This window comes from Podarcis bocagei (assembly GCF_964188305.1).
Source record: "Podarcis bocagei genome assembly, chromosome: 1".
Lineage (NCBI taxonomy): Eukaryota > Metazoa > Chordata > Lepidosauria > Squamata > Lacertidae > Podarcis > Podarcis bocagei.
Window position 1 is genome coordinate 90,377,814 of NC_138125.1, and position 26,524 is coordinate 90,404,337.

Here is a 26,524-nt window from a genome sequence, read left to right on the forward strand (position 1 = left end):
GTCAGGTGGTGTACTCCTTATGAACTTCAACCCACATCTGCGGGGATGGGGGGGCATTCGTTCCAATGGGAAATTTCCCTGCAATTCAGATTTCAGGCATAGGAAGAGAGCTACAGATTGGGTCCACATTGAAGAGGGACAAAGGGTCAAAGCCCCTCACCCCACATCCCAGACTGCACCCTCCACACCTGCAAATTGCTTTTGAAAAGGCAGTCACAATGGCTACTTGCATTCTGTGCACCCAGCCTAGTTTAGATCTCAGCAACCAACCAGCAAAACCAAGCTGAGAGCCTTGTAGAAACACCAAGTCCCGGTTTTGCAGTTTCCCTATGAGGTTCCTCTATAAGTGCCAGTTGCTTCTTTAGTGTTTGTTGGGGAATGCTGTGATGTCATCATTTGCACATAAATATGCCACTTTGCTCCAGATGTTCACAGAAAAAGTTCCATACAACAAAGCGAGTGGGGGGGGGAGTTAAACAGATCTAACCTTTCCCTTTTGAAACATATCACTTTCTTTTGGAGAGATTTCCCCTTGAAATGTGGCTGTTTATTTAACATCGTCCCTGGCTGAGGCTGGAAACTTGCTATTTCAAACACAGGAATTTCTTTCCGTGAAATATATTAAATAAACACAACCAAAGTGTCTGTTTATGTCGGCACTATTAACTGCTGATGTTGAAGCAGAGCCATCCCACTGGCTTTCCTCTCAACAGCCATTTATCACTGATTTGTGTTAGAAATATACTTCCCTATGATTGAACGATGGAAAGTTTTGAGCCATTAACAGTTGCCCCTTTGGTTAATTGCTCCTGTTATTGCAAATTCCATCCATTAATTACTGCATGTTTCAGCTGCTAATGTTCTCTTGCAAGGAAATAATCAAAATAACCCTAGTTTCAAAGTCCATGCAAGGCTGTATTTCTCTTCCAGTGGCTTGGCCTATTGTTATGAAGTCATTATCCAATCACCTAGGTTATGACCACAAGAAGGAAATGAGGGGCACAAAGGAGCAACCCCTTGAACACTATCTATTTCAACTGGCCTCAATACATCCCGGAAGGAAAAAAATAGCCATATTGTCCACTTAAAGCAAGGCTACCTAAATACTGCCACTTGAAATCTTTATCTCCACATTTGCTGGTTAACATTTCCTTTCACAATGAATTTTATATATTTTATTACATTTATATCCCACTTTTTCTCCAAGGAGCTCAAGGTTTTCCCCCTCCTCATTTTATTCTCACCTGTGAGGTAGTTCACTTTCAGAGTCTGTGACTGGCCCAAGGTCACCCAGTGAGCTTCAAGGCCAGTGCAGGGATTTGAACCCTGGTTTTGCCAGTCTTAATCCAACACTCTAAGCACTACACCACACCAGCTCTTTGTAAAACATTGATTTAGTCTGGCCTGATGAATGGGTTAGAATTGAATTGCAAAAGTGTGTAGACACCAGGTTAAGTACTGCTGTTCAAGAGTGCCCCTGAGGAAGCACTCTGTTGGAAACATGAGGAGCTTAAGTACCGTATTTTTTGCTCTATAAGACTCACTTTTTCCCTCCTAAAAAGTAAGGGGAAATGTGTGTGCGTCTTATGGAGCGAATGCAGGCTGCACAGCTATCCCAGAAGCCAGAACAGCAAGAGGGATTGCTGTTTTCACTGTGCAGCAATCCCTCTTGCTGTTCTGGCTTCTGAGATTCAGAATTTTTTTTCTTTTTCTTGTTTTCCTCCTCCAAAAACTTGGTGCGTCTTGTGGCCTGGTGTGTCTTATAGAGTGAAAAATACGGTAATTAAAAAGAAATTATTTTGATTTGTTCACCTGGACGTTCCCTCCCACCCTTTCTTTCCTTTCCCTTTTCTCCTCCTCCTCCTCCTCCTCCTCCTCCTCCTCTTCTTCTTCTTCTCACTTTTGGAATTGGAACTTTTGCTGGCTGAGGCTGCTAAGAGTGAAAGTTTGAAACATGCAGAGGGCACAAGATTTGTGAAGATTGCACTAGATCTCTTTTTAAAAAACACACCAAAAAAACCTTACCTATTTCAAAAGGGAGATACACACGCCCAGCATAAAATGAAATCATGGAACAGGTTTCTTTTATAGGCATCTCAGTCGAGATTATACAGTGGGGAGAAAGTAGGTCACAAAAAGCATGAACTCACCCCACAGTTCACTAAGGGACAGTTTACAGTGGACTGTAGCAAAATGTGCTGGGGAAATATGCACTGCAGGACACATCGTGCAATGCTTTGTTATTCAGAGTTACCAAACAAGTAGATGACAGCCACGGTTTTTATTCTAAGAAGAAAGGCCATTGAAATGTTTGCTTTGAATCATTTGCTCTCCCCTTTCTAAGAATTAAAGGAGGTGGAGTAGGCTTCTAGGAAGCACAGCACACAGAAGCTTTTGTTGCCAACACAGACCAGAAGCATCACCGCATCCAAACAATGAAACAGCCGGCCAGGCCACTGAAAAGCTGGCTGATTGAATTTGGAAGCCTGTCACACCACTTTCCAGAGTTAGTTTGCAATGCTGACTAGAAGCTAGCTGCAGATAGCTACCCAAGTGGGAGTAAACAAGGGAAGGGACCACGTGGGTGACCGTGTGCAGACTTTCTGGCTTCACAAAGCTCTTCAGAAGGACGAGCTGTGGCAGACAACCTACACTACAATGCTACACAGCATTGTTTGTTTGCTTGTACCTCCTCTGGAGATGGAACTCATAAATGAAAATCAACCCAAGGTAGTTCCACAAAGTGTAATTTTCCTATTGTGGTTGTAAATATGCAGATTTTCTGAATCTGGAAAATCAAACACATTTCAGATGCCTGCCTGGTCAACATGGGACCAAATTTTACTCAGAAAGGGTCTGAAGTTTCCTAAGTCCTATAAATGATGTCAATGCCATACACCAGGCCCTATGCTTCTATTGTGGCCTGTTTATATTTGTCTAGAAAAGGAGTAGGTAACCTCTGACTCGGGCAAATCATGACCAAATAGGAGGTCCAATTCTGGCCCTGAGGCTATGTTTTTTGAACCACACCTACCTGTCAATCAGCTGACATCACTATGTCAGCTGATGGGACAGGAGGATGGTGTTCAGTTCTGCCTTGGCTGCACAAATGGGTGCTTGCAGTCCTAGTAGGATTTAGCCCCCCACCTGTCAGCTGAAGAACAAGGGCTAAATCCTGCTCCGTTTTATTGCTTGTGCCTGTTCCCAAGCCAAAAGGAAGGAGCATTTTGCAAGCATAGGAAGAGTGCTTTTGCCTTTGCTTTCAAAATGCACCTCTTTCTCCTTTCCCCATCACCTTTGCAAGTGTCTCTTTTCAGTCTCCAATTTTGCAGTGGGTTTTTTCCAGGGAAGGGGAGATGCACAAAGACTTTTGCACACCTTTGTGACTCTTCACCCTCCTGGTTTAAGATCAGAGAGAGATCAGGGACTTAAATGGGAAATGGGTGAGACTTGCAAAGGTTTTTGCAAGCCTCTTCCCTCCTCCCTTTTAAGCTTTCAGTCTGAGAGCCTTAAAAGAGAAGAGTGAGAAAAGCCTCAGTGAGTCTCCTCCCTTTCCTTTTAAGGACCAGGGAAAGACTCACAAATGTTTTTGCAAGCCTCCTCCCACTTCCCTTTTCAGATCGGAGCATAAAGGACTTTGACAGATGGGCACGGCTGCCCACCTGTCAATAGGGTGGCATCATAATGATATCAAATGATTGACAGGTGGGCTCCCCTACTCATCTGTCAAATTTGGCCATGAGGCAGAACCTGATAAGGATTCGGCCTATGGAGCCAAAAAGGTTACCCACCCCAGGTCTAAAATCTCCCTTAATGGCTTTGAACAAGTCACTCTCTGTCCATTTAACTAACTTCACAATGTTGTTGTCTAAACAAATGATTGTTAAATTCTCTGCATGCTAAAAAGAAATTATTAGCAATGGTGCAATGGAAATTGGTACAGTTTGGTGGGAGATGCTTTGACTTTCCAGTGCAAATGTTAAAGACGCCAAAAACGTTTTTATGGAATTCTTACCTTGAAGATGAATGGATGTTTCTAAGCCAGGCTGAATTTCATTACTTTTAATTGGCGGGTTCCAGCTTTCCCCAGTGTTCTATGAGAACCAGGTGTAGCTAACTTTTCTTTCTGAATTGATTACCCCCCAATTATTTAATGTTATTTTATGAAACCTGAAGAAAAGATAAAGTGTTCCAAATTCTTGGGTGGCTGCCATTTCTAGTGCCAACTCCATCATTAACAATTACAAATTGATGTCGGCTGTCGACACAGGGAGATTGTGTGGCACAATGGAGGAGATTTATGTCCCTTTGAAGCCAGTACTGATGGAATGGATTTAAATGAACCTGAAAAAGGAGTACAGATTTACTCCTCATTTGAAGCACTTATGGTTATAGATCCTGTGAGGCCTTCCAAAAATAATGTGAAAAATGTTGTATTGAGACAGAAATATATATCCTAGATCCTGTTACAAAAATAGAGATTTCGCTGAATTATCTTCATCAATTAAGCTCCTGAATTACTGCCACCGATTTCCCCCCAGAATGTATAAAAGCAGCTTGCAATGGGCAGGGCCCTGACAGGCTGTGAGTTGTTAAAAAGCGAGGTGAGTTATGAACATTGGCAGCGCTTCCAGAAATGGGGGAGGGGGGAGTATGAGCCCAGAATTCTTCAAGCATTTGAAACTTGAATTATGAACAGAATAAAACCTGAAACCTAAATTGCAAAATAGAACCAATATGGATTCTGAGAATGAAGTGGGATTATCCTGCCAATATTTCCTTCCAGAGATACATAAGAATAAAGACTGTACAGTGGTACCAAATGGCTTGGCTCCCAAACAAATCAGTCCCCGAATGCCGCAAATGTGGAAGTGAATGTTCCAGTTTGCAACCGTTTTTCAGAAGCCAAACGTCTGATGCGGCTTCCGTGGCTTCCACTTGAGTGCAGGAAGCTCCTGCAGCCAATCAGAAACTGCACCTTGGTTTTCGAATGGTTTCAGGAGTCGAATGCACTCCAGAACAGATTAAGATTGAGAACCAAGGTATCCCTGTACATGGAGGGTGAAGTGGGGTAGACACTGTAAACCCCACCCCCCAATGTTTCAGGCCACATGGGATTTATTCACATGCTCTCAAAATATATAATCCTTTTTTTCCTTCTCTTGTCTTTCTCTTAGCCAGAAGGGCCACAGTTCAGTGGTAGGGCAGCTGCCTTGCATGCAGAAGGTCTCAGGTTCCATCTCCTGCATGTCCAAGTAGGACCCTGCCTAAAAACATGGAGAGTCGTTTCCGGTCAGTCCAGTCCATACTGAGATGGGTGGGTCACTGGTTAGACTTCATATGCGGCAGCTTTCTATAGTCCTATATTCTATGTCTACATCCAACAGCAGAACCATGGACTTTTACACTGGTCCCCTGCCCCAGGTTGAATCTACTTGTCTACAAACATAAATGTGTGTACCAATGGTTCTGCCATGAAGCAGAAGGTTATACTATGAGCCTTTTTGGCTCATCCCAATTCTCCACACACTTTGAGCAGTGGGAGAGTCAAGCCCTGTGCCGCATTTCAGCAAATTGATGTCATTGCACCATTATACTCTTCTGTAAGTGGAGACTTGCAATTTTCTTGTAGAGGATAAATCCCTTCAATGTACTGAATGCCAGCACAGCTTGGATAGGCGGCAGCTGTAAAAGAAAAGAAAAGAAAAGAGAAAAAAGAAAAGAGTGACGGCAAAGAAGAAGACTTCTACTTGGAAGTATCGTCTGGTAATTACTGGGCTAAGCAGATGGAATTCTGTGAAAGTTTTAGCATGACTGCTGAAACCGCAAAACAAATTCACTCCTTCGTGTAGCCCAGTGGAAGTCGGAGAAGCCTTCCACCCTGCTCACATCTGGCTTGTCACCTTGTGCTCCTGCTAACAATTCCTGCCCCCCATTAAAGAATTTCCTGCACGCACATTCCTCAGAAACCGAGCCCATGTTTCAGGCTTTGCCACCGAATAGCCCAAATGTTTTGAGATGTTCTGATTAGGAATGGAGTTACTGCCGTCAGCGTTCCCAGGTTTCAAGGAAGACTCTGCCTGCTGGCTTCAGCTGTCTCAAGCGGCCTGAGGTTGGAGGCTGGGCTTGTAATTGTGGTCTCGATAAACAAAAACAGAGAGAGACCAACGTGCTGCAGAAAGGGGACTTGCCATAGCTAGCAGGAGTTGAAGGGGATGTTGGTCTGAACTGCTGGCGCCAAAGAGCAGCACTTTTGGAGTTGTTGTTTTTTGAAGCCCTTTCCACTTTTTTTCAAGCCTCCATTTGCCCGTAAACATCTGACCTTAGAACAGCAGCTCCGCATGATGGAAAGAAAATGCATCCAAGCCCCCTTTTTTCTTTCTTAGAACTGGATGTTCTGAAGGAATGCCACAAGACATTGGGTCTGATATTCCAGAAAGAAACCAAATTAACTTTGGAAAGGAAGAAGTGGGTTACACCACGTACAACCAATGGCTTTTAATATTGACTTTGAATGAGCCACCATGCTGAAGCATTTCTATGCCTGGCTGAAACCCAACAGCTCAGCAATGTTCCTAATGACTGGGAAGATGGTACCAAGTACTGGTGGTGACTAGGTGGAGAGGCTCCAGCTGGCCTTGTGAGTCACAAGAAAGTCAGGCAATTGCAATGAAAGAGCCACCCACATTTCCCCAAGTCATGGGGCAGGGTGGTTGTTCTTGGGTGGCTGCATTACATCTGCAATAAGCCTATGCTCTCTGGTCACACAAAGAGGAGGTGGCCTCAATTCAGAAACAGTATTCTTACCATCCACCACCAAAGCATTCATAGGCATGCCTGCAGGACCTTTGGCCTACCAACCACAAGCATGGTCAACAACAAGCATAAAAAAGGCATTTTAGAATTTCATTTGGGAGGAAATAAATGGAAATCCTGTAGTAATAATAGTAGGTGAAGTACAAAGACAAATGGTTCTTTCCCACCAGGCAAGAAGTCAGTTCTTGCTTTTGTTCATAGGAGCCAACTCCTAGGGGCTGAGGGACCTTCAACCCCCCCCCCCCCAATAAAATATTTGAGAAGGCTGGAGGGGGCATTGTTGATGGGCATTGCCATTCAAATGATGTGTGTGCACCGCATCATATGATGAATTATGTGAGGTGGGGCTTACCTGCTCCCCCTCAATATTTTATTTGTTGGCACCCCTGCTTTTGTCTAAAAGATTGATCTTCCAAAATGCAGACAATTCCTAAGCCTGCACTTTTTGGGATCTGGGGAACAGTTATCTCCTGCCATTCTTCCTTCTTCACTGCTAAAACCTTTCTGTTATTTCTACAGCTGATCTAGCAGGATCATGTGGTGAATATTTGCTGGGCTGGACCGTTTTTAATGCAAGCCACATTTTTAATATCCTACCCCCTAAATATTTGCTCATAGAAAACTAGAATGGCTGGGTTTGGGGTTTTTTACAAGATTTCTCATTTACATGCTTATTTTCTATATGCATTGAAGGACATCCTGCCATCTGCTCCAGGGAAAAAGCATTTGAACGTGATAACTGCCACCTGCAACTTGACATAGTACAATTCAGGAAAATACAATTTTGAAACATGTATGGTTTGGCACCTACCCTCTTTCCATAAAGATAAGAATGTGTTGTCCATGACTGGGGGTCCCAGCCTCAACCACATACACCACACATTGGCCAGGGCATGCTACTCTCTCACAGTTATGCTAATAATGTGACTGCACCTGCTAATAAGGCTGGGGTGGGGAATCTGTATCTTTCCAGATTTGGTTGGACTCCAACTCCCATCAGCCTCAGTCAGCATGGCCAGTGGTTGGGTGTGATGGGAGTCCAACAACTTTTGAAGGGCCACAGGTTCCCCATCCCTGCAATCAGGGCTGGAGATACACATGAAACAAAGGAGAGTTGAAGCAAGCAGGATCGAAAGGGTTATACCAGGGGCTGCTACTCAGTTATTTAGTCTCCCTAATTTGCTTCCCGAGTGTTTTATCTCCCATCATCTGGCACAAACCCCTGGCGTCTCCAGACTGATCTCTGCTGCCCTATTTCTTTGCCCTTGTCCCCCTGTGGAGTCATCCTCTCACGCTATCTCCCCGCCAGGCAGAGCAGACAAATGAGTCCCCAGGGAGCCGATACTAACGAGATGCCTCGAATCCCCTAGTCCCAAGGAGCTCCACAGCCCAGCCATCTTCCTTCCTCGGGGGACTTGAACACAGCTTCTCGGCTACACACTTAGCCTCTGCCAGCCCAGGTCCTGGGAACTTTAGCTTGTTCCCAAGCTCAGATGATCCAGTTGACAGCACAGACTGGAGGCTGCCAAGTCAAAAACCCAGGGAATGAATGGGCTTTATTTAAAAAAAAAAATCATTCCAAGCTGAGCCCAGATCAGCAGAAACACAAACATCACCTACAAATTAAGAACACTGAATTGCCCATGTAATGCTTTAAAAAAGAAACTGGGGTGGCGGACGACAACAACTCAACCAATACCCATCAGCACTCACCCAGTACTTCAGTTTTACTTTGCAACTTATAATGCTGCTCACAGGAGAAAAGAAAGGAAAACCAGTTTTTAATCAAGAAATATTGATGCTTAGTTTTCACCCTTCCCTATCTCCACCTCCATGCAAGGTCCCTCAGGTTTTGTTGATGTATAAATTTTCATCATTTGATAATTGGGTCTAGACATGGAGCAGAATGAGCTGGTCAAAGTGCAATAGCAGATGGTACCACTGCAGGTGGGGGGGGGCATACGTAACTTGGGGTGAGGAGTGTGTAATCTGTGGCTTGGAAGTCACCATGAGACTCATTGGACTGGAAAGCTGGGGGTGAACTTTTAACATCTACGTTAGGCACAAATCTCAGGTGGGGAATCTCAGACCTAGTGGCCAAATGCCATCTTCCAACCTCTCCATCTGGCCTTCAAATGCCTCTCAATGGCCCTGCTCCATGACTTTTGCCTGGTAGAAATGCACCCTTCAACTCTGATTGCTTGCCCAGCTGGAGGTATGTGTGCCAGACCTGCTGTTGTGGTTTAATGGTGCTGCGGAAACACCTTCCTGACCACAGCACCACTGTTGCGTACCTGGACAGTGCAGCAGGAAGGTTGGAGGAGCACAGGCACATGGTCCAAGCCGACCCAGCGTTCCCATTGCTGCATTCCCATTGCATCATTCGGGTAAAAGGCAGTGATGCTGCTGGCTGGAGGAGCAACTCCATGGCACCAACCCACTATGTAACCCATTTGCATACCCTCCAACATGTTGCAGTGGGAAACTGGGGTGCCCATCTTCCGGGCCATGCTCCCCTGTGACTCACATGATCCATGTGAGAGTGCGGCCCCCCAAAATGGGATGTCCCGATTTAATCAGGACAGCTGAGGGGTATGCACTTGTGCATGTGTAGAATAGAAACCTCTGGCATTTGTATGGCTTCAGAGCAGCCGACTATACAAAAGTAGGAGTCATATTGGTTTCCCACCCCACTTTTTGCCTCTGGCCCATCCCACCACTGGCATGCAGACCCTGGAAAGTTGCCCACGAGGCCTTCAGACTGAAAAAGTTTCTCCACCTGATTTAAGTTAACGAATCAATAAAATAACAGCAGAATGCCAGATTTCATCAAAATTTCAACCAGAATAACGATTAGCGTTATCCATAGTATGATACTTTCTTAGTACACAGCTATTCAGCAAGATGTTTCTTTGAAAGAGTTGAAGCTGATTAACTTGAGCGACTGTTCCCAACATGTTGCCGAGTTTTAAAGGGGAGTCCTGCAACTGTATTTGTCACGTCGTATTTTTCACAACCATCTGGTAATTTGAAGCTAGGGTGGAGAGGGGTTAGGGTTGAAGCGTATCTAAGGGACAAAAGGACAAAGACTCCAAGCCAAGTTGCCAGAACTCTACAACCCATATAATATATATTAGCAACCAGGTGCAAAGTACACTGTAGTGGTTGTAAGCTGATGAATCCTAAGTGGCTTTGGAATTGGCTACTTCTAGGGATATCTCAGGCAGTCCAGTAGAAGACAAGTCCAGTGTAAGAAAAGCAAGATGTTGCATCTCAAACAGAATTGGATATGTATTTAAAACTGAGCAAATTCAGATGCTGAGTTGTGATTTTTTTTCCCCTCATGGGAATTTGAAATCTGAAAATAGAGGGAAATCCAACTCTTCTCTAGTGCCCAGATTTCCTTCTGTTCCACCTAGTATATAGAAAAATAAGCCAAATATATGAGTACAGGACTCAAAGTTCCTGCCATATATAGTGCCTGGATCTATATAGCATTTAATATATATATATCATATCCAGGAACATCTGGCCTGTCAGTAAAATTTGAATCTGCACATATTCCAAATGCTAAAATACATCCCCAGCTCAGAATCTAGAATGGTGAAAGCTGAATTTTGGCAAATATAGTTTGTTATAAAGATTTCCACATGACAAGTTGAGAATCTGTGACTCAAGATGATTTTCCCTCCCCCTGAACATTCCTATATGAATGTAGCACCACGAGTAAATTTTAGAAGAAGTTGTATTCCCTTGTTAACCTTTATCTCTCCCTATAATGCTAGACAATACAATTCCTCTGTGTCCAGAAGAATTCTGTTTATTTTTATATGCACCCAGCATTCTCACTTGCAAAAATCATTACTTTTCACACTTTTTAGGGGGGGGATACCCATTAATCCAAGATCTTTCATAATTGGAGATGGTGTGGTGGGTGGGATCAAACTAAATTAATATTGAAATATTCCCAAGCCTCCCCTCACCCACCTCAGCCTTCATGTACAAAGGGACTGATAATATATATACAGTCAATATTAAACAAACAGGTCATACTATTAGTTATTGCCCAATATCATTCCCTATTCATATTTCCTTATTCAAATCAGTTCTAGGTTAATGCCAATCAGCAACACCATATACAGTTAAGTGCACTGGCATGATAACACAAATGCCACAAAGTGTAATATAGGCAAAATTTGTGAAAGGATCTAATTAACCCCAATAATAACTCAGTACTATTTTAAATCAGTTTGAATAAATTTCAGCAGCTTATAAATAATGTTGAATTTATTTTATTTTATGTATTTATTTCAAAAGGTCATAGTGTGCTGGATTGCAATAGAACTTCAAAATGGTTTACAAATAGGATAAAATAATAAAATTATGAGTTTAAAAACCATATGTAAGGAGAGGGAGGAAAGTCCCCATCGTGCATGCAGAAGTCCTTGCTCTGACAAGATGCTTTAGTTCAACACCACCGTTAGCACACAAGGGAATTTTAACTAGGCAAGCCTATGCAAATTTTAATAATAATAATAATAATATACTCATCCCCTGTCCCATCCAACATTCCTGCACTAAGGTTGTATCTCCTTTTGCTCTGCTTTTTCCAAGCACTGGTCTGTGCTTAAAATCTCCATATCCAAGCCACCAAGCTTTCCATGCAAAAAAACTACTTTTTAGCACTCAATCAGAGCAAATGTCAACGTGGGTTTCCTATGGATTGGCATTTGTTCTGATTGAGCTTTAAAGAGTGATTTTCATGAGGAAAGCTCCAGAGCAAAAAAAGAAAGAAAGAGGAGGAGATGCTTGGACGTGGAGCTTTCAGGCATGAACTGGGCCTGGAAAGAGTGGAGGCAAGGTTAGTGTGGAGAAGCCCATAGACTTGTACGCTGATGAACCGCTGTGAGCTGCAATAAATTCTGGGGGATATTCTAGGCGATACCCTCAGCTCATTGGGCATGGTGGCCAAGCCTGTGTGAGGCCTCATCACTGCGCTGAATAGGGCCCAATCAGCATTTCCTTTCAGTGCATGTTTCAAGAAACGTTTGCTGCTAAAGTGCCTTTCAGAGAAGCTTGTCTGCCATTATGGATCTTATTAAAGAGCACACATCCTGCCTCCTCCCTGGTAAAACTTCCAAGGAACACTGGGGTTTCCCAGAAACAGTATACAGTTTGAAAGCCCACTGAGCATCATATGCAGAGGCATAGCTCTCCTGAAAGCTAAACAGTGGTTACGCACATCCTGGCAGGGGTGAAACACCCTCCTTTTGCAGTCTGGTGTCACCAGCCACAGCAGGAAAAGTTTTGCAAAGTCAGCCATCCAGAGCAGTGCACAGCATGGCTATAAACGATCCAAAAGCTCTGTTTTCTCAGCATGGAGAAACAGTTAAGTCAATCCAAGACGTATGGATTATGTTTAGTCTACATGTATTTTTACCAAAAAGGAAAAGAAAGAAAGAAATGACAAGAAAGAATAATTTACAGGCTAAATGTGCTATTGAAATTAACTACCTTTGTCCACAGATTAAAATATATGTAACCCGAGGGGACTACAATCACCTCTCCTTTTGTAACGTTGATTTGTCAAGGTTGACACCGTGTTCCTCGGCCACCACGACTCCCTCTGCAAAGCTGTAATCTGTTTCCTGTGCACCCAACGTAGCAGAGCGCTCGGTACATGCAGCACTTGTCCCAGGAAAGAGGTGGTGTTGATTGCTGGCCAAACAGCCAATATCTCCTCTAGGGAACACTAGTTTCTCTAAAGTAAATATGTCCTTCCGCATGTGTCAAAAGGAAAATGCGAACAGTGCCATTATCAGAATGAAATCAAAATCCACAGGTGTATTCAAATGTTCCCCTTCTTTTTCGGGGAAAGGGATACGTCTGAGGTTGCACCCTTTCCAAGGATTTGCATTCTTCCAGAGCCAGGAAACATTGTTTTGAAGGTAATTAGGTGAGGCACATCTCAATGGCTGGTTGTTCTCCTTTTCTTCTGCTGCCGTCTGCGTCATCCTAATAATCAGTCCCAATTCCCAGAGAAAGGAAGGGCTTGGAACCTAGAGACGTGCAGCAGCATTCAGCTTACAGGCTTAACCTTTTTTTGCATGGAATTAGTTTGGGGGTGCAAAATGGACCTATTAGGCGGTATCTGACCCACTGTATACAGCTGTGGAAAGCCGTTCACAAGTACAGCTGTGTATGTGCTTTTTAAAAAAATCACCTTAATCATAGCTACAAATATTAGCTCTTCTCCTCCTCCACCGCCACTCCTTGTTGCAAAGGGACTGAAGCTTTAACGAAAGCGATTGCAGGAAACTGCCTGGAGTGACGCGGGGAATTTTTATTGATGTCAATCTTTTGTTTGGATTCTAAAGGGAATTTCCTGATTAAAGGGCTTCAGTTTATACATCCAGATGATCAGACCAATTACGCTCAGCAACACATCCGCCTCAAATGAATTTTTAACTTAAAGAGCAATGAATATTTGAGGTGATTTGAAGTGGGTTTCACCTGTTTTGCAGCTGATGTACTTTTCAAGCCAGAGCATCCTACAGAGTTCATCAAATATATAATCCTGTGAATGATCTGAAATTAATACTGCAGTTTCTACAGCAAATATCAACCAAATTCTAGCCCTTGCATTTCTTCCCATGTCTATTCACCCTATGGAATCAGAAGGAACTTGAACACAGCCCATCTGTAGGGGAAAACAGCTTGGCAGAACCTCTGCAAGAATATGAGACAAGATATTTCAAAGGAGATTTCTACACTTTCGGAACCAAACATTTAGAATATAATTGTGTTAGTTTCTGGCCAATCCATATTATAAATTCTGCATAGGGATGAGTTGTCAGCAGAAGAGAACTGATTAACAAGAATCTGGAATTTGCAAACTAGTAACATAGTCCTGTGAAGCAGCATGCCCCTTTGGAGAAAGAACAAGAAATGTGAAAGCTTCTAGTTACATTTCCACCCACTCCTCCTTCCCAACTTGGAAGCCAAAACCAATCTCTGTTCTGAGAAAGTCTCTTTTGTGGTTCCACACCTTCCTTGTCTTTCTGACGAACTGAATGTTGCGTTATCTCTGATGAGCGTGTCTACCCCTGCTGATGTCTGAGTCAGGCAACACATAGCCACAACTCCAAGCTCCTATCTTAGCAAGCAAGATAAACAAATGATTTTCTCTGTTACGGATTCCCATGGGCACACAATAGAGGAGCTGGCTGGAGTCACGGAAGCCATCCCACACTGTCCGCACAGCCCACAAACCTTCACTTGGGCTCACAGAGTTTTCCACAAGCCTTCCCACAAGCCTCATATGATCATATCTTGCATGACATGAGCATGGAAGGGACAGTGCATTGTTCCAGTTCTGATGGGTGGGCAGGTAGGTAGAAACATGATAACCCTTATAGGGGTGGGAGTGAGGACTAAGGCAAACAGCTGGGAAGAATGTTCTGGATTTTCAGTAACGGCAGCAGGCCTCTGTGACATCTACAAGTGTAAGACTCTCCTGGCAAATTAGCTTACCACTGCCCGGCAAATGCCAGGACTATCACAAAAACCCTTAAGCCACCAGGGCTTCTCACTTTGTCATGCAGAGTCCTGAATCTCCCCCCTCAAAAAACCTCAAGTCTTTCTTTGCCTTTTCATTCATTGCTCCTTCCATCTCCAGGCCAAGGAAAGAGAGAAGCAGCAACCTTTTTGGGATTCTTATTTCCACACTCTTATGCTCAGCAGCATCATGCACAATCATTGCTCTGTGTCCAAACCTCTTAGGTCCCTACTGAGTTTCTTTGCATTGCTGCCTCACCTACCATTGCCAGTTTCATTTGGGAACCTGAAGTGTCACTGAGCCATCACCACCTGTGTGGGTAGCAGGTGTTTCCCGTCTGGCTCCTGCTTGGAGACAAATGCAAAGAGATCTGATCCTGCAGCTTGGCTCTCTCTCTTTATGGCGTAAAGTGATCTGGACTAGATTCCCAGAGAGGAAGGGGATTTGCAGAGATGGGGAGGGGTCGTCCAGAGCAAACCTCCCTCCAAACCCCCTTCCTGCCTGGCTTCTCACGTGGATAGAGAAAAGGCTTTGATTTCTCCCATGGGCTAAATTGGTGCCACCTTCTGAAATCTGATGTGAGTCTCCCCATTTTGTGCATCTGGATGAAGAGAAGTCCCAGGACAGCTGGGAGGGGGATGCCTGGCAGGGGTGTCTCTACAACTGATCCATCCAGGATTCATCACCACACCAGGATGTTGAAGTTGCTTACACATTCCTAAGTTTGAAACACTAAAAAGGGGAAAGTTTATGTATCACTGAACTCAAAAGTCTCTATGTCCCTGGGCCCCCAAATAAACATTGGTACACCCCACATCAAACACCTGCACAATCACAACAATAAGGGTTTGTCAAAGTTATCGTGCTTCCTAAAAACTCATAAATGCATGGTGCATAAAATATCCCAATTTTCATCTGAGTAAAATTGGAGGGTATGTAACCAGTGCAGACTGAATAACACTGAATGAATATGTTGCTATACATCCGGAATTTCCCAGACATAGCTGGGATTCGGCCATCAGAAATAGTGTCCGGGCAGAAATTGTTGAAATGTTCAGGAAAATCTGGATGTATTTCGGAAGTGTAGATTTTGACCTTCGTTCTAGTTAAAGTTTCAAGGCATTTTAAGGGTAGCCCCATGAGAATTCATTGCAGTAGCCCAGCCTGGAGATTATTTAAACAGGAATGAAAAAAAATGCTACAAAATACAAAAGCCTGCCCAGAGACTTAAGTGCCTCTTTACAACAGACAAAAGAAGGATGTGATTTGTAAGATCAGGAAATGAACGCGATCTAATCAGGAAACTTCCCCTTAAATATTTGACAACAATATACTAAAGCCAACTTTTGAAGTCAAAATCTGGCTAAGTTCTGGTAATGGACTTCTGTGTGATCAAAGGCCTGGGTACTGGGAACCCTCAAAGGTTCAAAATAATGGCTGGATGACCCTCAAATCGTGGCATGAACTGGAAAAGCATAGCATAACTAATTTATTGGACTTTAGGACAGTTCTTTTATTCATTCAACTAGAAAGCAAACTTGTGTATCAAAAGCACAGGTCATGCTAACATAGGAGCCTGTCAAAAAGATCACCTGAACAAATTCAGATCAGCAGGCCAGAACCTGTGGAATCCTAAAGGAGATAGTGGGTTGTATCTAATGCTGTTCTTCTACTTGATCCAGGGAAGGCTCTTATGAAAGGAAAGAAGAAGGGGTTGTTGTGTGTGTGTGGGGGGGGTGTTTTAATTTAGATTTAGAAAATTTCCCCTTCCCTCTGCAACTCCAAAAATCTGTTCCAGGGAGTTAGGGGCCCTCTAGAACAATGTGGGTGGTAGTGCAGGGAGCTGCAAGAGAAAGGGGGAATTTGTGGAAATGAACTCCTGCCTCCTCCCATTATTTGGCTTTTCTGAGCCAAATAGGCTTCTGTGAAGAAAAGGACAGCATTGGGAAAAGCCAACCAGTCCAAGATTTGCCCAACTAACTGCTATATTTGAGAATTAATGGAAAGCTTGTCAGGTCCCACAAGGCTGGAGAAGAACAATTCCACTGCCTAGGGATTTGAAAGAAAACCATGAGAACTAAATTTTGTGGGAGGCAGTACAGCAGTTTTGAAGTAGCTCAGACATATATGAGGAGTGGCTGAAATGTTCCCAGCCTTAACAGAAATGGAGTAACAGAATAGTTCCACTTGTTAAGCAATGGAGAGAAATAAGGTGTGCCTGTCTTCTGAGGATCTCTTTTGAACTCCTACACTTCAGCTAATGTGCAGGAAATGGTCACACAGATGTGCCCTTCAAGACCAATCCACAGCCTATACCAGCCTTCCCCAACCTGGAGCTCTCCAGATGCTTTGCATTACAATTCCCAAATCCCTAACCATTGGTCATGCTGGCCAGTGTTGACGGAAGTTATATCCTCAAACATCTGGAGGAAACTACGTTGGAGAAGGTTTGTTTCTCTCGTCAACAAAGTTTGTAATAAAAGCAGTGACCATTCCAGCACATCATTCCAGAGAACATTTGGCAGGTGGTCCCTCCCCCCCTTTGGTCTAATAGCCTTGAGCTAGATTTGTGTGAGAGCAAAAGACTTCATGGCCAATTTCCCATCCCTTGAACAGGCAGTGTGGAGGCTTATCCCAGCAATTCTGGTAACAACGCAGAGATAAAAATGAAAGAGAAAACTTCTAATATTTTGAGTTTTGAGCATCTATGCAGGTTTTAGCTGCCCAAAATCACCAGTTATGCATGCAGAACAAGTCAGCAAGTAATCACTGTTTGTGATCCAATTGTTTTGTTTATTGAGATTTTACTGATTTTTACTGATCTCCAGTCTGTCCATCCCCCATTAGACATAGATCTGCCATATATTTTGGAAATTCCCAATGCTGTACAGATATTCAGTAAATAACAGCAGCTTCAAAGCTGCTACCATGTTCTCCCTTCATCCCATCCACCCATAAACTGATCGCCTTCCTTGCCTTGCTTTATCCCTATACATGTAAGCTTCCAAACAAGAAGCTAACCAGGGGAGTGGATGGGGTTAACTAGGACAGAACTAGAAGGCAGAACAAAAAGGGAAGGCACAATGATAAAAAGAAAATGAATGAAATGAAGAAAGCTGCTACTGAATTTCCATCTCATAGGTATGATTAGAACCCAGGTTCCTGCAATGTGCCTTTATAGAAAACACCTTCATTTTCACATCAGTCTACATAGAAACCAGGGAATTCTTGCCAAATTGCTAGAAATTTGCCCTCCTTTTGTAATCTAATGTAATAGATTTTTTCATGTGCCACCAAAGCCAACATGTCCTAAATCCAATTATTTACTGATTGGATTTGGGTTGCTGTCCAATTCTGTAATGTGATACATTTAGCAACTAATGTGGCTTAGTTAAGCCACAGCTTAGATTCTGGCTACAGGTTCCAATAGCTTTAATGTGCCGTGCCATAGCATGCATATCTCCTACTCTAAAGAAAGCTTCTAAGTCGTGTTGACTGACCCTTGTCAGAACCTCTTTCCAAGAGCATCTCCAGAACAGTGGCCTATTTGTGGGAGACCACACTTCCAGCAATGTGTTCTAAGGAGACCCCTATGTACTGGAAGAGGATCCAAGCCCAGCATGTTCTCTAGAATATTTTCTACTGAATCAGTCTTAGCCTATTGTCTGAAGTAGAAGTTTGACCATTTTCAAAGTGGCCTCCACTGCCCTGGATTCAGTTTTGTATCTAAGCATTCTTTATTCCATTTGGTTCTCAGGTTGAGGACCGTAGCAACACATACTGAACCATACACAGATATAGCATACATAAACACACACATAGATTTAGGCCTGGGTCTTCTGAATGGCCTATTACCCAGAACACACAAAGTATCTGAAAACAGGTAGTATGGAGCACATATCTAGTCCATTCACATAATGCCACTCTCCAGCCTATTTTCACCATAAAAGCCCAACCTTTAAAGACATTATAATTCAACAGAAGTTTATACTTTCTTTGAATTCTTTGGAAATCAAATTCTAGAAAACTACAAGGTGCTAAGAGACAATCATTTTCAGAGAGAGAGGGGGGGTGAATATCTTCAAAGTAATACTTTGAAGGTATTCATACCTGTATCCCTATAAGTCAAGACTGTTAGAAAATCTCCTATATTTCTGTTTCTTCTTAGAATGGCTCCCTGGTGCATACTGTGACCTGTTTTGGTAGCTACCTTACAAACTGCTTTCCAGATGCCTTTGTCAATTACAGAGTTAGATGGATGTCTGATGAAGCCTTCTGAGTAGCTACTTCACTGGATGCAGCTTTGTGACAGAGATACAGATATATCGATATGGCACTTATAGTGGCAGTAGTTGCGGTGGTCTCCAATATCCACTTTTTCTGCCTCTTCAGCACTTAAAATGTTTTAGGTACAAACAAACAAAATGCAATATGTGAAGCAGAAATGGATCCCTATGGAGGATTCAAAATTATTGACAAAGTTAGGTGAGTAAAACAAGCCAGCTATGTAGAGATACAAGCTAACAGTTAATGAGGTCATAAAGATTGATTAGCTTTGACTTTGTTTTTTAATCTTTTCTGTGATTCATGTCAATTATTTGTTAACTGTGCACTCCTATACATGTCTACTCAGACATAAGCGTCAATCAGTTTAATGGGGATTACTCCCAGATAAATGAGTACAGAATTTTAGCCTGAATCTTCATATTATTGCCGCTCTCAGTCCAACCCTATGCATGTTTACTCAGAAGTAATTTCCACTGCATCCAACAGAACATGCTCCCAAGTATGCTTTGGACTGCAGCCTAAACATGTCAGTGATTAAGATAATTACTTGGAAACATGCCTATCATTAAGATAATTTCTCTGTAACATCTGAATCAGGAGAGGCTATACAAGCCTTGGACCAATGCCTGGACTCGGTGGTGGGCTGGATGAGGACCAAAAAACTGAATCTGAATTTTGCAAGATAGAGGTGCTGTAGGTGAGTGGTAGGGATTGGGAAGAAATTCAACTCAGTTCACATTTAAAGGCAAACATACATAATTCAAAACACTATGTGAACCAAAACACAGCTATTCTTCCAAATTCACACTTCTCCGAATATTGCAATGCAGTTCTCCAGCTAAGTAATTTATGTAAAAATACACGTACGAGGCTAAAGTGTACCCCAGAAGGCATATATTTGTGAAAATAACATCCAAAATGTACTGGGGGAAATAGCTCTGCAAAAATGTTTATATGGGGAAATTGCATAAAAAACTAGTGTGTTAGGAGAAATTCACACTAAGAAGCTGGTGAATTTTCATGAGGACATGAAAACAATTACAAAGTGATGTGGAAATGTGGATAAATGAACATAAATTCAGTGGGAAAATGAGGAACTGAGAGTAACTAAAATTTACAGACTGATGCATTCCTAGAGAGCGGTCCTCGAATCTAGATGATTGATCAATTGTCAGCTTTGAATGGGATCATACTTCTTCTGGGATTGCCCCAGATCCATCTTAAGATACAAAAGCCCTGGTAACCTCAGTGACTACGTGTGCATCTTACCAGCTTCCCCTGGTAGGAGTGTTACAGAAGTTTTCTCATTCCTTATTTGCCTCACGGATCACCATGCTCTGCAGAAGAGGGCCTTGTGCAGATACCATCACATCAGAAGGATTGTAGAAATGGTCAGAGGAAGATTGGGGGGGGCTGAGCCTCAGGGGTGCCACAGGGGGCCCTGCAGCTATGATATAGAATGGATGCTGAGAGTTGGGAGGCACCAAATTTTGGGATCACACAGGGAGTCACTGAAATTTGAGACCCCAAGGTCTGCCACTGAATCAAGCATTAAGTGTGATGACACCTGCCTTTTGGAACTCCTTCCTGGTGTATATTGAGTCCCAAACTTTACACAGTGCCTAAAACTGGGGCTGGTCTGCAGCCCTCCAGATGTTTCTGAACTACAACTTCTATCATCCCTGACTATTGCCCCTGCTGGTGGAAAGTGATGCCGGTTTGGAGTCCAACAACATCTGGAGGATCACAGGCTAGCCACTTGTGGCCCTGAAAGTAGTGCTAGGGATGGAAAGAGCTGTCAACTTCAGTTATCTCAGTTTCACATTTCCCCAAATTTCTGAAATTTCGTGCTCCGTATTTCTACATCAATTTGTGACTAAAATAAAATACAAATCTTCATGAAAATTCATCAGCATTTAAGCACAAATTTCTTCAAGTAAACACATTTTTGTACATGATTTTGACTTATGTACACATTTTTGCAAGCAATTTCCCCTCATGTAATGCATTTTTACATGTTATTTTAACTGATATATTCATTTTTATGCACAGTTGCCCCCCAATATATGCATTTTTGAAGCTGCATCCCAAAATTTGGATGAGTGTGAATTCTGAAGGACAGCTGTTTCAGCTCACTTACCATTTAGGAAAGTGTGGATTTGGTAAACTCACCTTTAAATGCAAACCAAATCAAAGTTCTCTCACATCCCTACAAGAGTGGGATGACTAGGGTGGGTGCTCCATAGTTGCGGCTCAGTTGCTTAGACTAGCTCTGACCTGGAAGCTTGTGCAGGGATCACACCACCACCTGGTCTGCTCTAGCATTCTTGGCTGGTTTCTCTGCAGACCTGGGAGGTGATGCACAGTCTGAGTTCGTACATGCAGTCCCTCAGGTCTTCAGTTCAGCACCCAGTGCGAGCTTTAGTATTGACATATATGCAGGCGGAGGCTTCCTCTTTTGTTGTCAGAAAGGCAAGTGTTCAATGAGCAGATGGGTATTCTCTTCTCTGCACGTGGAGCATTTCTCCCAGCTCACAGAGGAGTAAGGGGGAGATATGGGTCATCTCAGGAAAAAGCTCTGTTCTTTTGATGTTTATTTAAAAAGCAGACTGTACTGACAGAAAGTGCTTATGTCAGAACATTGGAGAGCTGTTAGCAGCTGGTGTTGATGACAACACTGTATGAGTATCGAGACAGATTCATTTTGGGTCTGTGGAATAAATTGATATATGAGTCCTGAACAGAAGCAGCATTCTGTTTGGAGGATGCTCATAATGACAGGCCTGGGAAACAGTGTCCTAGTATTTATCCCATCCTCAACAGAGGTTGAAGAGCTATTGTACTACAGCTTTACTGCAAAGCTCAGTGTGCTTCCACAAGGTGCTTATTCTGGAATGACCATTCTTTGATCATTCCTTTCTTTTTTTAAATCAAGGTGACATTATCCTCAAATGACTGTGTTTGCCCCCATAGTTCTTCCATCTCTTTTGAGATCTAATAAAATCTTCCTGGGGCGGAGTGGTGGGAGGAATCGAACAGAAGCACACAATAACTAGAGGTGTATATTTTCATTGCACTGCTCTTCCATCTCTTTGAAATGGCATCATTTTTGCAGCAATGTTTCTTTAAATATATATATATATATTCATTTATGCTATACCACTTTTTCCAAATACAGTTTTTATATTTTAGATACTCTGCTGCTGATTTGCTTCTCCTTATTTGTTATGCTGTCACTATTACAAGAATCTGCATTTTATTATGTAATTCTTCTCTTATATTTATATAACTGTTTGATTTTTATGTTCTATAGATATTAGGTTATGTAATGACATTTGTGTTGCATGTTGTAAACAACTCTGTGGTCTTCCAATGAGGAGTGTTATATAAATGTCAATAATAATAATAATGATGATGATGATGATGCAATAGCAGTTAAATAAATAATATTATAGCACAAATTTAAAATTTTATTTATTTATTTATTTTTTAAAAATACTAAAATATAATGCATAGGTGCATTTTCACTAGGTCATGGCCACTAGAATAGCAGGATACTCTCTCTCTCTCTCTCTCTCTCCCCCCCTCACCTATCTAGAAACACCCTCAAATGTGTTCAGAATGAAGTTGGATTGTGTTGAATGCTTGAGATCCTTGCCCAATTTCACGAATTGCTGGAACCTCAGAATAGAGTGGCTTTTAAACAGCAGCTTCAAAACATTTGTTTGCTTGCGTGAGATGTGAAGGAACCATTAGGATATGACAACAGATACCAGCTAGCACTGTGCAGCAGTTCTTCTTCTGGAGCCTTCTACTGCCCAAGGTTCACATTCCACCACTGGCAATACTGAGCAGGCCACATGCCAGGGGCAGATGGGACCATATACAGACATGGGCAGGACCATCAGCAAAAGGGAGGGGAGTAATGGATGTGACTCTCATCTTTGTACAGTAGGCTACATTCCAGTCCTGTGAAAATAATAAGTTTCTATACACAGTTCTCTGCATCCAAAGAAGCAAAAGGCATTATCTCACTTCAAGGACACATTCTTACTTGGCAAAGAATGTGCAGAGCTGACCTGGGGATAAGTTGTGACCTAGGGAAAGTCCCAAGGGACAGATAGAGGTGACTACCTGAGGCACCCCTCCCCTGCTGAAACTCCAGCTATCTCCTTGCCCAATACTTCTGCTAGCCCAAATCTCCAATACTGTGTAAGCAAAATCCTTTAACCAAGTGATTTTGAAGCAGATAATAGCTGTTGCAAACCCAGATCCCTCTGAGAAGGTGAGGAGGAAATCCCAATGTCCTAAGTGTGGGGGTGCTGAGCTCAGCAGCCCATAGCTAAGGCATCTGAAGTATAAGAAAAACCATTTCCTGGGCAATGGAGTAGCAACACAAGCCTTAAAGGGATTCCCTGCATTAAGAGAAACCAGCATACTGGTTTGTGCAACAAAGGATTTTCATACCCTCCAACATTTCTCCAATGAAAATAGGAACGTCCCATTCCACAATGATAATTTTACTATTTATACCCCACACATCTTACTGGGTTGCCCTAGCCAATCTGGGCAGCTTCCAACATACAGTCGTACCTTGGAAGTCGAACAGAATCTGTTCCGGAAGTCTGTTGGACTTCCAAAACATTCAGAAACCAAGATGCAGCTTCTGATTGGCTGCAGGAAGCTCCTGCAACCAATCGGAAGCTGCGGAAGTGCCGTTGGACGTTCAGGTTCCAAAGAATGTCCACAAACCGGAACACTCATTTCTGGGTTTGCAGCGTTCAGGAGCCAAAACGTTCGACTTGCAAGACGCTCGGGATCCAAGGTGCGACTGTATATAAAAACATAATAAAACATTAAACTTTAAAACAACAACAACCCTTCCCTATACAGGATTGCCTTCATACATCTCAGGGGTCAGATAACTCCACACCTTCCAACATTTCTCCAATGAAAATAGGGACATCCTAAGGAAAAATGGGACATTCCAGGATCAAATCAGAAACCGGGGCGACTTCTCTAAATCAGGGACATTCCTGGAAAATAGGAACACTTGGAGGGTCTGGATTTTGCATATATATTTCTAAACATGCTGCATAGCAGATGTGAGACGCAGTTCAGCAGCAATGGAAAGCACACTTACCAGAAAATGCCTACGTGAGCTAAAGATGCCTTCTCTCCAGACATTTATTTGTAAGGCGGGGGGAAGCATCCTCCTCCACCACCCTCCAGGTCTTCCCATCCTTGGTACCAGCTGGGCCGCTGTCGCCAATGCATTCAAGGTCCAGGAAACCCACACAGCTGTTTTTGAGGACAAAGCAAAAGAGGTTTTCCTCTGCCAGGACTCACACTGAGTGTTCCCAAGAAGCAAGTGTATCTGTCGATTCTAAGGCAATGTGGTTTTGGAGCAGCTCTAATTTAATCTGAAGTTGAGAAATACAACCCTCCTAACTTGGCTGTTCCATTCTCCATGCCCTAAACATTTTTGACAGGAAAACAGCTATTATTCATCTATAAATGGCTATGGAATCTTAACCCACAGCACCCTTTTACTCCCATTAATTCCACTGATGAATCTTATTCTCAGCAGCTTCATGTTTTCTTTCTTTTCCTTCTTTTCTGCCTTCCCTCCATCCCTTTTTTTCTTTCCCAATTCTCTTCTCTTTTCCCTTACATAGATCTGGATTTCAAATCAATCAATACAAAATACTTCTGCCTCATTAATAATACACACAACAGACCCTCCTAATACAACGTCTGAGTCATAGTTGCGAATAGAGAAGATTAGAATTGCATCTTAGAAGGAGGAAGCTGGAGGGGAACTTAAAAATAAATAAATGCATCCCTTGCTTCTTGTAACCATCCAATACTTTTTGCACATATGGCAGAGAGGGAGAGGCAGGGAGAGATATAAAGAGAGAGTTCTAGGCAAGCCATAGTACAGCTCATTTTCAGATTTGGGGCTCAGCCTGAGAACATGAGAAATAGGGTGTGCACAGAAGAGCTGGAGAATGAAAAATGGAGAGTAATCACTACCATTCTAGTCAAATAAAATACTCAATCGATTTGTCCAACAGATGGGCTGTTTGCTGGCATCAGACTCCAGAATCTGTCTCTGCAATATCACTCATTCAGTGGAACTATTTTTTCTCCGAATCCGCAGGCTAGTTGGAAAGGAGAATGTTCTTGGCACGTGCAGGTTGTCTTTCCCTAGCTACTGAGTCACTCACTACAGCTAGCACGCACACACTGGAGATCAGGAAGCTGCTCCAGAATTAACCCCATACACCTGTAAGCACTGATTCCAGCCCAGAGGGGGGGTAGAATGGATGGACAGACAGGCATGCTATGTGCCTATTCAAGTTTTGGCCTAGTGAGCCTGACGCTTGGTTAGGAGTCTTAGCTATGGCTGGTGTGGCTTTGATATGAAAGCTCCAAATTAGATATTTCCCTGGCCCTGAACTTGTGGGACTGAGGTGTCAAGGGGGCCAGCCCCCTTGTTTCACTTGCAGATATGCTTTTATAACATGCGTGTGTCCTTTGTCATAATTGTGCCGCTCCCACGTAACCAGGAAGCTGCACTTCTCTTTGTTATGACTGAGGTAGGGTTTTGTGTTATTGGCATGTCATTTCACTTCTACAAGAAAAAGAAATTGGACTCTCCTTTAAAGAACAGTTCACTCACCTAAGGAATTTTGCCAACTTAAAAACAAAACAAAAAAGCAAAGTGGAAAGTCCCCCGTCATCACCAGCATGGATTTATGTCGTACCAGCATAAAATGCTTTATAGCGACAGGTCACAGATTAAAATCGGGAGGGGCGCACTTGCATGCTTGACTGTTACAACACATATTCGCATCCTATGGATCACCTCCTGAGCCCCCACATTCCTTTCCCTCATGTTAAACATTGCTAATGGCTCTTCTTTGCCGGCCTTTTTTGTTTGCTTGGCAATTGCTCCCCCCACAATGATGTAAAAGCAAAGTGCCTATGTCTGTGTGTTCATTCGCTGGTTAAAAATACCATAATATGCTACTGCAAAAGAGTGTGCCAGCTACAGTGTGTGTAATGACAAGCTGGCAAAGCTGTACACCACAAAAAAGACTTTGTGGTTCTCAAGTGTGTGTAATAATAATAATAATAATAACAACAATAACAATAAATAAATAAAATAGAATAAAATAAAAATTGTTTACCTCTTGGATGTCTGACAGGAGGGCGTTCCACAGGCTGGGTGCCACCACAAAGATGTCTTTCTGCCTGGTTCCCTGCAACTTCACTTCTCGCAATGAGGGAACCACCAGAAGGCCCTTGAGCTGGATCTCAGTGGGACAAACCCAGAATTTGTTGCCTCTATCCGTCATTGGCTCTGGCTCTACTACTTCCATCTACCCTGCCTTCCACCCTACTAGTCTCAATGGGCACCAGCCACCACTGACCACAACCCTGTTTTGTACAATCATTCACCATGCAGATTAGATGGCCCACTTGTAAGCCTACATTTGTCAGTGAGCATTAAGGCAATTAAATGTTCAACATCAGCTTTTCAAATTCAACATTTTAGGCAATACCCCACTAACTAAAATCCATCAATCTGACAGCATCAATAACTGGGAATGTTTAGAACATTCAAATTATGAGAATCTGAATTCATTCTGGGTTTGTATTAGGTTTGCATATTTATATTGTAGCCAAGCAAACTTGCTAAATAAATCAACCAATCAATAAAAACCCGCTGTGATCATACCATCCCTCTGCAAATTCATTGCAGATCTCGTCCATCAACTTTGTGGTTCCTTTTTCTAAGATTTTCTAATTTCTTATTTCTTATTGCTGTGTCTGTAATTGGCATGCTGAGAGCCT

The 26,524-nt window shown here is 42.8% G+C and overlaps 1 long non-coding RNA gene across 1 annotated transcript in view; it reads right to left on the reverse strand.

Annotated features, from left to right (window-relative positions):
* The window catches only part of LOC308588816, a 39,732-nt gene extending 13,438 nt beyond the window's left edge, over window positions 1-26,294 (reverse strand). The window contains exons 1-2 of the long non-coding RNA XR_014008899.1: window positions 25,858-26,294; window positions 23,805-23,962 (exon numbers count right to left, since the gene is read on the reverse strand). This is a non-coding gene — a long non-coding RNA (uncharacterized lncRNA). The remainder of the gene's footprint in view (window positions 1-23,804; window positions 23,963-25,857) is intronic.
* Window positions 26,295-26,524: the final 230 nt, after the last annotated feature.